Source organism: Mus caroli, unplaced genomic scaffold (genome assembly GCF_978045245.1).
Source record: "Mus caroli unplaced genomic scaffold, Mus_caroli_1 scaffold_5, whole genome shotgun sequence".
Taxonomy (NCBI): domain Eukaryota; kingdom Metazoa; phylum Chordata; class Mammalia; order Rodentia; family Muridae; genus Mus; species Mus caroli.
Genome location: NW_028227260.1, coordinates 17,130,898 through 17,146,315, shown reverse-complemented (window position 1 = coordinate 17,146,315; position 15,418 = coordinate 17,130,898). Strand labels below are relative to the sequence as shown.

The window sequence follows — 15,418 nt, the reverse complement described above, 5'->3', positions numbered from 1 at the left end:
GTTCCTGAGTCCCCCATATCACCACACATAGATGGCTGAGTGGTCTCAGTCCATGAGCTCAGTCCTAAGGCCTCTACTAAACTCAGCGAACCTCAGAAAGGTCCTCAGCCTCGCTAGTCCTCAGATATGGAAACTGCCGATCAGGCTCTTCCCAGTAAGTGGGCTCGCTTATGCTTCAGGATGGACAGAGGTTCAAGCCTATCATAATTGTCTGGGCCCGTGGATCCCAATCCAGCTCAAACAACCCACTTTTCATTTTTCAATCAGAATAAAAATATCACGCGCTCCTGCATTTCTGAGAACCTCAGAATTGGTCCCTAAGGACAGAATCCCAGGATAAAGTGGGGGTAGGGACACATTACCACTGTTTATGAGGGTATATCATTAATACCACGTTATCGGGGTCACTCTGACTCAACAAATGCTTCCACAGTCTACCCTTAGCCACTCATTTTAAACGGCCAATTTTTCCAACCCTTTTCCTCAGGAATGCTTGAAGACTGCACCTTTAGACAATCCCTACCTTCGAGGGATAAGGAGCTACAACCCACAAGGTTAGTGAACTGGGTGCTAGGCGGGCTAAAGGGTGACTTTCCAGTCCTGAAAGGTTTTATAGTGAGCCCGAAATTCTTACCTCAACTGGCACAGCGCGGAGAACTCCCTTCCAGGACGCTCCAGAACAAAATGGCGCAGAGTCCAAAGGACACCGGATGTGAGTGGCTGGCGAAGTGCTCTGTACCACAGGTCAGCACAGAGGTTCCGTGAAACTCAGGACGCTCACAAAAGGTTCCGGAGACCTCCATGTCACCAGATATATGATAGGGAGGGAATCATATGCCCAAGTTCTCACTGAGGCATCCCTTAAAGTCAGGGAACCGCAAACAACAGTCCCTTCACTCCCCTGTCTGCCAATATGGACACTAGAAACCAAGAACTTTCCAGTAATGGGACTACCGTTTCATTCAGGATCCCAAAATGATACAAAACTCGCTTAATTGTCTGAGCCTCTGGATCCTGGATTCAGCTTAGAATACCCACTCCTCAACTTTCAACCAGAATAAAAATCTCACATGCTTCTGCATTTCTGAAAACGTGGGAAATGTTCCCTTAGGACTGAGTCTTAGATCAAGAGGGGTAGGAGCTGAATCCCAGGAGGGTGCTCCTCTTTGGTGCTGGTTACATCATTTTAATTATAGTATTTTGTTGTTGTTGTTGTTGTTGTTCTCAGACCTAAGGAATGCTTCCCCAATCCACTTTTAGCAGTTTTTTGTCACAGCCAACTACTCCATTGCCTTGCCTCAAGCAAAGTTTGAAATGATAAGAAAATTAGATAGTCTCCAGAATTAAGAAGCAAGGAACTTATTCCCACAACGTTGACCTACAGAGAGCTTGGCAGGCCAAAGGATGGGGATCATCTGTCCTAAAAAAATTTAGAGTGAGCCCCAAATTCTTACCTCAACTGGCAGGACAAGGCAACACCCCTTCTAAGAGTCACATAAAATGGTGTCCAGTACACAAAGATGCCAGATACAACAATACAGATACAAGATACAAAGACACAACAATTCAGATCACAGGCTGCTTTAATCTCAGGAACCTCACAAAATGTTATTTGACCACAGCACATGTGGAGCAGAATTAGATTAGTTAAGACAGTTCTTTCTAGTGTGCCATTTCAGTACACCTTTAATTTTCCACTGAAATCAAAATAGGAATCCATCTAACACACACACACACACACACACACACACACACACACACATACACACACACACACACATCTTGAAGTGAGCTTATTTTCTAGTTGAGAAATTACTATAAATGAGTGTGGAAAGTCAAGGAATCCTGTGTGAAAGTATAGACTGGATTAAATTCTGAGTGTATGTGTTTAGTTTGAAGGGGTCAGAATCATTCCAAGGACACTAGTTCCTCAGATACACAGACTCATGAGAAGAGAAAATGATTTCCTCTGGGTCTACTGGAAATTTGGTCAGGTATCTAAAAACACACAACCAAAGCTTCTTCTTCAGAGATGACTGCAACCTGAGATTCATCCCCAAAGAGATTCCAGGATAATGTGTGAAATATGTTTCTGATTCATCAGAATGAACATGTTCAATGTATTCAGGATTTGCTGTACCTGTGTCTGTGTGTCTTTTTTTTTTTATTATTTCTTTTTTTCTTTATGATCCCCATGATAGTCTCATTCCCAGGAATAAGCTCTGTTACCTGCATAAGATATAAAATAATAATGTAAAAATTGAATGTATAATTAATATCTTAAAATAGCATGCTCAGAAATTAAATCCAGAAAAACAAACTAAACTAAAATTTCTACCTCTCTGAAAATATATTGATTTTTTTTTCTAAGTCTGGAGTGGCCTCTGGGTTCAGGAAGTTGTTTTGTTTTGAAAAATCACAAGGATCATTCACTTGGATTTAGAGAATTGTTCCTCTTCCTCTTCATCCCATTCTTCCTCCCCTGATTCCTCAACTGCCTCGCTTAGAGATATGGCTGATAGGGCAGATTTCAGTTTGGAACTGCAAGTGTTGTACACAGACAACAGGTACCCATATCTGAGGTGCCATGAGGATTTGTTGGGCACATGCACAGCCATGTCTATCTCAACAGTAGCTGATGGGAAATCTACATCATTTTCAGATGTGCCACCTTTAATGGGACTCTTGTCTCCTGAGAAGGACAGTGCTCTGTGTCACTTACAGGGATTTTGCACTTTTTATATGCCCTAGAAGGCCCCTAGGAAAGGCTGCCTGCATGTGTAATTTTGTTGTTAAACTGCTGCAGTGACTCCATACAACTTTTCTTGGCCTTATGCAGCACTGGAAATGTATATTAGGTAAAAGCTTCATCTTACTTGTACTAGTCCAGAGCTCCTCATCACGTGTGAGTTGAGATTGTGACTGGCATGCCTGAGCTCATTTTCTCCTTTGTTCCTCTTGATATTCCCCAGGAGCTCTGTCTTGTCCCTCAGGAAGCTGGAGTTCTCATAGATTTAAAATAAATGTCCTAGGTTAACCAGGTTCCTATGCAGCAAGCCTGACCTTTGGGAGATGGAGAAAAATGGCCCACATTTCTGCCTAGAGGTGATATGTGTTGCATCATGACATCTATAAAGAGCATTGACTTATAGATCAAGTTGTCTGAACATCTATGTGAAATTAACTGGCTTCTAAGAACCTGCCTGCCTGCATACCTTCTTGCGTTCTTGACTGACTGCTTGCGTGCCTTCCTGCCAGCATAAATAAGGTCAAATTCAGCCCAACAGTGCCCTTCAGTAGTGTAGTTTTACTGTTTTCAAAGTTATGGGTTACACACTTCTTTCTCTCCTGGAACATTTGAAAAGGCAACTTTAGAAACACTTCAGAATCTAGGAGTAAGGGCTCATTCCCACACGGTTACCCCACTGGGAGCTAGGAAAGCCAAAGGGATGAAGCTGCATTATTTGGGGGATCATCTATCCTGAAAGGTTTCAGAGTGAGCCCGAAATTCTCACCTCAACTGGTACTGCAGGGCGCTCTCCCATCTTGGCTTCTCCCAAAGTGCTGCTGAGTCCAAGTCCACAAAGTTGCCAGATAGGAAAGGCTGGTGAAGTTCTCTCTGTATCACAAGTCAGCACAGAGGTTTCCTTAAATTTAAGGTACCTCACAAAGGTTCCTGAGTCTCCCATATCACCACATATAGATGACTGTGGGTGGCCTCATTCCACCATGTCAGTCCTAAGGCCTCTGCTAAACTCAGAGAACCTCAAAAACAGTCCTCAGCCTCCCTAGTCCTCAGATAGGGAAACTGCCGATCAGGCTCTTTCCAGTAACTGGGCTCGCTTATGCTTCAGGATGGACATGAGTACAAACCTAGCATAATTGTCTGGGCCCATGGATCCTGGATCCAGCTCAAACAACCCACTTCCCAGCCTACATCCAGACCAAATCTCTGACACATCCCGCATTTCTGAGAACCTCTGAAATGGCACCTAAGGACAGAGTCCCCAGATAGGGAGACCTGGGTATCATTCTCACAATTCCTGCCTTGATTTGGTGCAGGTCAACTTATTAAAATTATAGTATGCTGGGCCCTTGTTTTTCCCAGATTGCAAAAATCTCAAAAGACCACCAAGAACCACAACTCCAGATGCAAGCATATGAGAGAGAGTCTTTATTCTAGCTTGAACATCCTTCCTGATGGAAGAGAAAGGAGAATAACTCCCAGCTCTGAGTGAACGGGGTCTATAAACGAAAAAAACTGCAAGTAGTGGTTTTCAAGTCTTGGCACTACATGAAAGGTTCAGGGAATTTTGGTCTCTCTCCCAGAGCCCAAGGGCAGGGGCCATATCACTTTAAGGACAGCAGACAGTAGCTTTCTAGACAGTAGCTTTCTCCAAGAACAGCAGCTTAAAATAGAGTTTGTAGGAAAAGATGGAATCTGTCTTGTTGCTTTTTGTCTCTTCACCCTCTGACCCAAGCAGAGCTTCCACAGTCCACTATTCTGTTCTGTTTTGACTTGGCCAGTCTTTCCCTAAAGGATTGTTTGAAAATGGGAACTTTAAATTGTCTCCAGAATCAAGTAGTTGAGGGCTCATTCCCACAAGTTTACCCCACTGGGAGCTTGGCAGACTATAGGGATAACTCAATATTATTTGGGGAACGGCCAATCCTGAAAGATTTCTGAGTCATCCTGAAATTCTTACCTCAATTGGCACATAGAGGCAATCTCCCTTCTGGCTGGTGAGGTGCTCTATCTCACAAGTAGCACAGATGTCCTTTAAATTCCAAGACCTCACAAAATATCCCCAAGGCTTCTGTGTCACCAGATACAGATGTTTAGGGAGAGTCTCATATTACCAAGTCAAACCTGAGGGATCATTAAACTCAAGGAACCTCACAAAATGGCCCTCAGGCTCCAAGTCATCTGATAAGGAAACTGAGGCTCAGGCTCTTTCCACTAAGGAGGTTCCCATTTGCTTCTGGACCCCAAAAGGATACAAATCTAGCTTAGTTTTCTATGCCTGTGTATACTGGATCCAGCTCAAACAACCCACCCCCCCGGCTTCCATTCAGACTAAAAATGTCACATGCCTCATAGAGTTAAGATGGAAATAAGGAGTAGATTACAGATAGAATTACATTGGAGATAATTTGCAGTAGAAGCCAGCTTCCAGATTGGCAGGCCAAGACAATCAAACTGTCTTGCATCCTTTTGATGGTCCTGCACTAAATGAGGGTAGGTTTTTAGGAATGAGCCTGTACCCAAACTTCCATATCTGTATCCAGGAATTTGTGGAGGCTCACACCAGGACTCTGTCCCAGGGGCAAGAACCATGCCACTCTGTTCCCACCAGGGCCATGCCTGGCATGACATTAGATCCTAATCTCAGTGGAGAAAGGGAGGTTGAAAAATGCAATTATCATGGGTAATGCCATCCATGCATTCAACAGAAAGAAGCTTGGTGTGGTTAACATGCCTGTTGCAGCATAAATAGAGTTATTAAAATCTTCTGTAACAACTCAGATCAGCTAGAGGAATACTATAGGAAGCATTTTATCTATTAATTACCAGAAAGCCAATGTTGAGCAAGAATTTGGTCAACTACTTTTTTCTAAGAATTTCTTCCAGAATCTTAAGAAGGCAATTATGAATCACAGTCACGTGGACTCCCTGTCTTTGGAGGAGGAGATTATCCTGCCAGACAAATTCCTGCCTCGTAACTAGGTAGCTCATAGCTATCTGCCTCGAAGCCTAGATAGCTACAGAAAACTACAAAACCTGATGGTTGAGCCAGACAACAAGAGACTGAACCAACTGACCCTGACAGCAACCTCAGTGGTATATTACAGATAAGACATGGAAAATGACTAAAAGAAAGTCAAAAACCACCTTAATCTGTTGACAATAAATGGACATAGCAGCCTTCTTACACTAACCTTACCTTTCAGACAAGATGATACTGGGGCCCTACCTTTGCCCTCCAGTAGGATAGTTTTGTGTTCTGAGTTCATCAGTTTTACCCTAAATGTACTCAGGCCATGATCTGTCAGCAGCCCCAGTTTCTTCAGTGGTTATCTCAGACTTGATCAACCAAAACATTGGTTCAAAGGTTCCCAAATGTTGTGGCCACTTCTTAAAGTAGAAGGGACTTACTGGGGGTAAGGGGGCTTGGATTTATACAGGTATGCAAATTGCAATGAAACTAAAGTGGGCCATTTTGAGAAAAAGAGAGTTGACAAGGCCTCTGTCCTGGTTAGGTTTTTTAATTATTTTCTTTATTTTTTATTAGAATATAATTATATATCCTTTAACCTTTTGCTTACTCTGTACAAACCCTCTCATACATACCTCCTAGCTTTTCTTCAAATTTAAGGTCTGTTTTTCCATTGTTTATATGTATGTACATATATATTCCTTAATATAACCTGCTCAGTCTAGACAGACAGATAGAAAGACAGACAGACATTCAGGACTGGATTGGGCATTTATATTTGGTAATCAATTTTTGTGCTGTTTCCTGGGTATAACTATTTCTCATGCTTTTGGCATTGAGAGCTTTCTCCAATAAATATTAGATTTTTTTTGTCAACTCAATACAAGCTAGAATCAGATGATAAAAGAGAACCATAAATGACAAATCACCTCTAACAAACAGGCCTGTGAGAAAGTTTGTGGAGCCATTGCTTGATTGTTTGGCTAACAAAAATTGAACTCTAAGGTATTTTATGCTTTCTCTGTCTGCTGTGATTTCTTTTAAGAGAGAGAGGAAGATCAGGAAGCAGCAAGTGAGTCTGGATATAGAGAGGATTTAAAAGGATTTAAGGGAAAGAAAATATAATTAAATTGTAGGAAATTCTCAAAAAATTTAAAAACAAAGATATATTCATCAACCTTCACATCATAATGTTCTTCATGAGTTGGTTTTGGAAGACAGAGTTTCTCTATGTAGCCCAGGCTCTCCTGGATCTCACTCTGTAGGCTATGCTGGCCTCAAACTCAGTAATTCATCTGACTCTGCCTCTTGAGTGCTGGGATTAAAGGCATGTACATCTTACTACTTAGGCCTGCTTGGCCAATTTACAACTCTGTGGCCACTCCCTTTATGCAAGCTGCTTGTCCATTCTAAAATGTTTTCATTAGTTTCTCTCTCTAAACAAGACACTTTCACATGCATTGTGTCTAAGACTTGCCTGTTCCCATCTTTCACATTTACTTTCCTGGTGCTTACTGAGGTTGTTCCTTCCCTAGGAGGATTGAAAGTTCAAATGCTCCTTTGCTTTCAAGATCAGCCTCACCCTATATAATAAAACCCTTTTGAAAATTCAAAAATAAATAAATAAATACAAAATTGTTATAGAGGTTGGGAAAAGGCTTTATATGTCATCTTGAGGACTTGTGTTTGGATTTTTTGGCACCCACAGAAAAAGGTACGCTTGATGACATGTGAAAATAATACCAGCATTTGGAGAGTGCAGACAGACAAACTCTGAGCTTGCTGTCCAGGTAGGCTATCCTTCCACAAACAAAAAGTCCTAGGTTCAACAAGAGACCTAGTCTTAAAAATTAAGATGGAGAGCAATAGAGTAATATCCAGATAGTCTACCCATGACTCATAAAGAGACAAGCAAGTGCACTCAAATATAAACACAAATTCACACACACACACACAATTTGATTTTTAGTTGAAATTGGTATGTAGTTATAACTTAGCAGTGGAGTGTTTGCTTAAAATGATTTAGCACCAAGTTTCCATTCCAAGAACTGGAAAACTGGCTAGTAAACAAATCAGAGAACTGCTTTGAAAAACTAGTGCTAAGACAATTCTCTCATTGCTTTTAGACCAAGGAGTCTTTCAGCCTGGTACCCTCAAATCTTACTAAAATACATATTTCATGCACCAGAGCACACAGTAAGTGGAATCAGAATGAAAGCTAAGGTCAAGTACACAAACCAAAATAAGAATGCAACACTTGTGAACATGAACTTCTAGACTCTGATCCCAAAAGGAACCAGCAGATGTCATCCTAGAGAAAGAATACAAGGAGGCTCAGACAAGACACCAAATCCAATCCAAGTTTTCCAGGATAGTGTTCTAGGACAAAACAGGAACAGCGACTGCATCTGCCTCAAGAACTGGCAAGAAGAAGACTGGGATACTGAATACATGTTAAGTTCTTAGCACAGAGCATGAAAAACAGTAACTACCTGGTAAATACTGGTTAATTGAAGGTGCAGTGGAGTGCAGTTAATTTGATTTCATCAGCTTCAAATTAGTAAAACCTTCAAAGTAATAAATATGAGACAACTGACATCAGAAGGAACATTGCAGACCTTTAACTGAACAATTTATTTATCCCGAGATGCTTTTATATTTTAATACATTTTATTTTCTGAAACTATAATATACAACTATATAATTATATTATTTCCTTCTGTCCATTTGCTCCCACTAAATCTTCCAATTGAGTAATCTTTTGCCCTCTTTCAAAATCATGGTCTCTTCCTTTTCTTTAATTGGTTTGTATATCAGAGTGTGTTAGTACTCTTTTTTTTAACTAGATATTTTCTTCATTTACACTTCAAATGCTATGCCAAAAGTCCCCCTATACCCTCCGCCCCCACCCTACTCTCCAACCCACCCACTCCTGCTTCCTGGCCCTGGTATTCCCCTGTATTGGGGCATATAATCTATGTTAGCACTCTTAAATATACCTTTAATATATTAAATGTGTATTATATAATATTTGTTAAGACCTAGGTAAAATATTAAAACCTAGACAAAATGTTAAGACCTAGGTAATGGCTACCTGGCGAGTCTGTCATTATAAGGAAATGTTTTCATATGTTTCTGCTGTTACTAGGAACCTTTCTAATGCAAAGATTAATTAGATATTCTGTTTTGTTCTGTGCCCTTGGAAACCATTCATGATAGAAGTCAGTAGAACTGTTTTGTATAGTTACCCACAATAAGCTTAGAACTGAACCAATTACCCACTAGCACTTCCTGCACCTGTGTATAAGCTTGGATGATATCTGCTTTTATAAGCTGCCCCTGGGCCCCAAAATAAGAGAGACACCTGTGCCATATAAGAAGAAACTATATGGAATGAGACTTCCATTTTGAGTAGTGCTCTAATAAAGTTTAAATTCTTATGACCTCCCTGGGAACGACATCTCATTTGGCAGAAAGAGAGATGTACGTGAGTAATTGACATTCTGGTTGGCAAGTTTAGACATGAATGTTAGACAAGTCCCATCATGTTAGATAGGTTAGAACATCAATAATAAACAAGGCAAGTCCTCTGCCACAGTTGAATACCCCAACCAATGGGAGCAGGGTAAGTGTACTACAAAGACATGCTTCTTAGAAGATCCCCTATCTCTAAATCATGATTGATAAAATAACTTGGCACAGAAGTTTGTGGTTTGGGGCTTAAGAACCCTATAGATCTATCCATTTGCCTAAGAATTCCATAAATTCATTGTTTTTAATATATCATAGTACTTCATTGTGTAAATGTACCACATTTTCTGTATCCATTCCTCTCTTGAGGGGCATCTGAGTTCTTTCCAGCTTCTGGCTATTATAAATAAGGCTGTTATTAACATAGTGGAGCATGTGTCCTTATTAAATGTTGGAGCTATGCAGCTATTATAAACAATGAAATTATGAAATTCTTAGGCAAATGGATGGATCTAGAGGATAATATCCTGAGTGAGGTAACCCAATCACAAAAGAACACACATGATATGAACTCACTGATAAGTGATATTAGCCCAGAAACTTAGAACACCCAAGATACAATTTGCAAAATACATGAAACTCAAGAAGAAGGAAGACTAAAGTGTGGATACCTCGATCTTTCTTAGAAGAGGGAACAAAACACCCAGGGAAGGAGTTACAGAAACAAAATGAGGAGAAGAGACTGAAGGAATGGCCATCCATAAACTGCCCCACCTCCATTGTTGGTGGGATTGCAAGCTTGTACAACCACTCTGTAAATCAGTCTGGCGGTTCCTCAGAAAATTGGACTTAGTACTACCCGTAATACCTCTCCTGGGCATATATCCAGAAAATGTTCCAACTGGTAAGAAGGACACATGCTCCACTATGTTCATAGCAGCCTCAGTTATAATAGCCAGAAGCTAGAAAGAACCCAGATGCCCCTCAACAGAGGAATGGATACAAAAAATGTGGTACATTTATACAATAGAGTATGACTCAGCTATTAAAAGGAATGAATTTATGAAATTCTTAGGCAAATGGTTGGACATGGAGGGCATCATCCTGAGTGAGGTAACACAATCACAAAAGAACTCAAATGATATGTACTCACTGATAAGTGGATATTAGCCCAGAAACTTATTATACCCGAGATATAAGATACAATTTGCAAAACACATGAAACTGAAGAAGAACGAAGACCAAAGTGTGGACACTTTGCCCCTTCTTAGAAATGGGAACAAAACACCCATGGAAGGAGTTACAGAGACAAAGTTTGGAGCTGAGACAAAAGGATGGGCCATTTAGATACAGCCATATCCAGGGATCCATCCCATAATCAGCCTCCAAACGAGGCTGGGGCCTAGCAAACACATAAGTGGATGCTCACAGTCAGCTAGTGGATGGATCACAGGGCCCCCAATGGAGGAACTAGAGAAAGTATCCAAGGAGCTAAAGAGATTTGCAACCCTGTAGGTGCAACATTATGAACTAACCAGTACCCCGGAGCTCTTGACTCTAGCTGCATATGTATCAAAAGATGGCCTAGTTGGCCATCACTGGAAAGAGAGGCCCATTGGACATGCAAACTTTATATGCCCCAGTACAGGGGAACGCCAGGGCCAAAAAGTGGGAATGAGTAGGTAGGGGACTGGAGTGGAGGGTATGGGGGACTTTTGGGATAGCATTGGAAATGTAATTGGGGAAAATACGTAATAAAAAATATTTAAAAATAAAATAAAAAAATAATAATTACCAAGAGATGTAACTCAGACACAATAAGACAAACATGGTATGTGTTTGTTCATTTGCATGTGTGAATATTAGCTGTTAAGTCTCCATTAAGAAGGGTATAATCAGCCAGGCATGGGAGAAACAGGCAGATTTCTGAATTTGAGGCCAGCTTGGTCTACATAGTGAGGTCCAGAACAGCCAAGGCAAGACATCCAGTCTTGAAAAACAAAACAAAACAAAAGCAACAAAAAAGGCTACAGTCTGTAGAAACACAAATGTTATCTATATAGTAATGAGCCAGGGAGGAGTGCAGATTTTCCTTGGACAGACATGGATAGAGGGGGTAGGGGGTAACAGTCCAGGTTCTGATTTAGCCTTTGATTCTAGAGCAGTATGAAAGGTTTATATACTCTGACACTCATTTGAATATGGATTAGGTTTATTGGTTATATGCTACTGTTGACAGCAAGTAGAACACAAATCAATACTACCCATAAAATAATATTTTATTTAATAAAAGCCCACAATCCAAATAATGCATTAAGGAAACACAAAAGAAGCCAAAAAAGATAAGAGAAAGTCAACTGGACTATTTTTTCACCCCGCAGGCCACAATTGGCATCCTTTCAAGCTCTTTGAAAATTTGTGTAGACATTTGAAGAATACTCATTATCTTTGCTGGCATTTCAAGGCTATGTAACATATCGATTTACATTTTGGAACGGGGCATCTTGTCTATGGCTAAATTTGAAGAAAGGCAAATTGTGCCACTTAGTAGAAAGAAAACTGCAGCTATAATTGCCAAAGCCATGGCACTTCCCATCTTCTGAATGTCTGGCTGGAAAGGCAAATTGAAAGATGGTGGGAAGGAAATCCCCCATTTGAGCATGATGGCTATGTAATTGAACAAAACAGCAAGGTAAAGAAAGCTGCTAGCAATGATGTTCAGTATGCCTGAAAGTCTGAATGGATTGCAGGTGCCATTCTTCCGTACTCTTCCCATATGCACATTCGAAAGAGCAATAATGGTGGTGATTTTCCCAAAAAAACCAAGAAAGCTAGAAACCAGCAGCAAGTGCTGGTTTCCTCGAATATACAAAGGAATGGAGCCATCGTAGTTGTATTGGTAACATACTCTGGTGTTGCTGGAGTTGCTGTCAGTGTGGAAAACGCAGGCTCTCCACATGCCCACTAAAGCCACTGTAGGCTTGAGGATCACAGGATCTTCATAGTGCCACACTTGCCACTGAGGGAGGCCTGTGGATATGCAGCAAAGTAGCCAGGCTACAGTGGTCAAAGCAAAACCTCCCATTTGGCCATGGCACTTTTTCAACGGCATGATGATGATGACAGTGAATACTTGAGAACTGCAAAGACACACAGGACAAGTGAAGGATGGTTAATTGGCACAAGGACAATATACTCAGATTTACAGTACTAGGATAAAAGTGTTTTGTTTAAGAGAGTGGTTCTTGTTTTGGAGGACTGCTACTGTAGATGCGATGCCGTATAAGAAAAGTCTAAGAAGGCTCCTGTGGCAATATTGCAAGGCAGGTAGACCTTCTAGAACTTTTAATTCTTACATTTGGTTTTGAACTTCTGAAAATCTTCTGCCTCTACTTCTCAAGGACTAATTGGAAGCATGAGCCCCTGCAAGTGTGTTTGTGAGCATATAATGGGAATTATTATACTTGAGTGTATGCATGTACACATTCATGGGTGCCTTTGATATATGTGTATTTTTCTGTATGTGTGTTTGTGTGTGTGTGTGTATGTGTGCTTGCACATGTGTGTTAGATTCCAAGAAATAGTGCATGTCAGTGAAATGTTCTACCACAAATCTACACCTCTATAATCAGAAGAGAGTCATAGGATGCATTTTCCAGGAAGTCTCTACATGTGTGTTCTTCCTTGTTCCCCCAAGAATATTTAAGGATGTATTCATGGTGGACGAAAAGGAACTCACATCCCTGACGTCAACTATCTAATAAATTCAATGAATTTATGATTAGAATAAAAGTTAGTTTCCCTTTTATTGATCAAGAAGCAGCATTTACAGGCAATATGGGTTTAGCTTTTAATAATCTTTTATTAATTCCATAGACTGCATGTGTAGCACAATTTCTAGGTGGTACTTGTTAAAGATTAGGTTAGCAGTAATCAATGTGTGAATCCTAAATGCCCTCAGGGAAAGACATCATCTAGATAAGCTTCCAATTTTTTTAAAGGAATTAAAGACAAACTTAGTAAGCAAAGAAAGACATCAACAAATGAAATCTTCTGAAAATGTAATTCAAGGAGTGGGCCTGAATCCTGCCCCAGAAAACAGCATAGCACGGAACCATCAGCGACATACATGGTCCTGGATTTAAAGTGAAGATGGATACAAGAAAGTGTTGATTGAATCTCCCGCCATGGTTAGGGAAACCATCAAGGCATGATGTGTGGTTAAAGAGTCCCTGTATGAAGGCTCAGAGGGGCCATTTTGTGAAGCTATAAAGGAAAGCCTGGTATGATTGGGGGACTTCAAATCATGGGAGATGCAAAAGCCATAGCATACCTGCCACAAAATCTGCTTACAAGGTGTGAAACAAACCTGAGAGAGAAGTGTGTTGCTTTCAGCAAAGCTGGATAACAAGGATCATCTATATTGTTTGTTCTGAGACATAGACACAATTTAGAATTTTCCTGCTAGCTTCTTGTCTGGATTGGTCCAGTATTTCCTCACAATGCCCTCTTTCTTCTGATTTGGAAACATAATGTACATTCTCTGCCATTGTATGTTAGAAGTATGGGATTTGCTATTTGATTTTACATATACTATCAGTTAAGTAATTGGCTTGAGTCTCAGGAAAGACTTTATACTTTGAGACAGTGTTGAGATTATCAAGGTATTTCAGGAACTTTGGAAGCTGGATGGAATGCATTTGTGTAGTAATATTGCTGCAAAGTGTATGAGGGCCAGGGAGTTTACTGTAGTGGTATATATATGAGAATTATCCCCATAGATTAGTATGTGTGAATGCTGTGTCTCTAGATAGTGAGTTGTTTGAGAAAAGTAAGATGTGTGACTTTGTTGGAAGATGGTTGTTTTGTCAAAGGTAATGTGTCAATGTGTTGAGTTTGGGGTTTTTAAAAGTACATACCAGGCCAAGATTCATATTCTCTCTCTGTCTCTATTTCTCCCTGCCTCTCCCTGCCTCTCCCTGCCTCTCTCTCTCTGTCTCTGTCTCCCTGTCTGTCTTTCTTTCTCTCTGTCCCCCTCTTCTCTCTCTTTTCCTCCCTCTTCACCTGCAAGTGCTGATCAAATATGAGTTCTCAGTTGTGAATGCATTACTTCCTGTCATGATATCATGCACTAACCCTCTAAAACTGTAAGCAAGTCCCCAATTAAGTGCTTACATTCATAAGAATTGTCTTGACTATGATGTCTCTACAGTAATAGAACAGTAAACAAGACAGAACTTATCTCAAATACCATGGGATTCTGACTAAGGAAGTCCCAGGAGCATTCAACTCCACGAAGTCAAAAAACATAATGGTGGTTGCTAGGGCCCAGAGTAGGGAGAAACAAAAGGGGACATATGCTAAGTATAGATAAGTTATAGAAGATTGAAAGTGCTGATGGCTTCACAATACAAGAGCAGATGCTCCTTCTCTTGTGAAACTATACACTTAAAAGGGTCACTGGTGAGTTTCAGTATGAATGAGTCTGTAACCTCATTTTTCAAAGTATACAGTAAGGATCGATGGAAGCTCTACTAACCAGAGACACAATTCACAAGTGAACTGATAGTAGATGATGTTGCTTGGCAGTCAGTTATGCGAGGTAGTAGAGACGACAAGGAAATTGGTCCTCTCACTAGGACTTTGAGGCTCCTTGCTGGCTTCACCACCAGCTCTGAGCGTTTAGCCCGGACTAGTTCTAGTTCTGAGAATTCTATGGACTCACGAAATTCCATTCCTCACTGACATCACTGTCCTGTGTTCTTTCTTTTCTTTTCTTTTCTTTTCTTTTCTTTTCTTTTCTTTTCTTTTCTTTTCTTTTCTTTTTTCTTTTCTTTTCTCTTCTCTTCTCTTCTTTTCATATCTCTCTCTCTCTCTCTCTTCCTTTCTTCCTTTCTTTCCTTCTACCTTTCTTTTACATACATAGTGCTCTGCTCTACTCCCCCTCTAATTACAGGCCCCTTCTCCTATGGCCCCTTCACTTCTGAGAAGAGGGAAGTCCATCCTTCATACCAGCCCATCCTAGCATCTCAAATCACTGCTGAGGCCAATCAGAAAGTCAGGAAATGTTTCTTATTTTACTAAGACATGTGCTGAGGTTACTCCCTTATATGTGTGCTTATTGCAGTGATTTACAAGGGCAAACCACTACTCAGTTTCTAACTAATCAAGGAAAAGAGAAATCTGGTCAAGGAGGCATAGCTCATAAACGTTAATCATGTGGCAAGCCG

At 40.6% G+C, this 15,418-nt stretch overlaps 1 pseudogene across 1 annotated transcript; it reads right to left on the bottom strand.

Annotated features, from left to right (window-relative positions):
• Positions 1–11,488: 11,488 nt before the first annotated feature.
• On the bottom strand, positions 11,489–14,861 carry LOC147004475 (claudin-34 pseudogene; annotated as a pseudogene). The gene is made up of 2 exons (XR_015047066.1): positions 14,728–14,861; positions 11,489–12,328 (listed from the first exon to the last, which is right to left on the bottom strand). The product of XR_015047066.1 is annotated as a claudin-34 pseudogene (transcript).
• Positions 14,862–15,418: the final 557 nt, after the last annotated feature.